We start from the raw sequence: 319 nt of genomic DNA, 5'->3' as shown, positions 1-319 counted from the left end.
AGATCAAAACTATTACCTTTTTCGTTTTGACTTTTTAGGAAGAAAGTCAATGAAGAATATTGTTGGAAGATTTACATTTGGGTGAAGATTAACTTTTGTTCTTTTAAAAGACTAACACTTTTTAATGTTTAGTTCATTTCTGCACAAACGCTAAGCGGAGAACGGCATGATGGTCTATGTCCTCTCCCCAGAAGTGGTGTGGAAGCTCTGGCAGACAGGGATGTGTGGGTCCATTCACTGGTGAAGAGTAAGAAGCTCACACAACCAGGGTAGCTTAAGGCCATACTAGGTAGCCCCCCTTGACCTCTCTCTGTAGGGA

Source organism: Tupaia chinensis, unplaced genomic scaffold, assembly GCF_000334495.1.
Source record: "Tupaia chinensis unplaced genomic scaffold, TupChi_1.0 Scaffold000018_1, whole genome shotgun sequence".
NCBI classification, from domain to species: domain Eukaryota; kingdom Metazoa; phylum Chordata; class Mammalia; order Scandentia; family Tupaiidae; genus Tupaia; species Tupaia belangeri.
The sequence above is the reverse complement of the archived record's forward strand: the minus strand, read 5'-3'. Positions refer to the sequence as shown.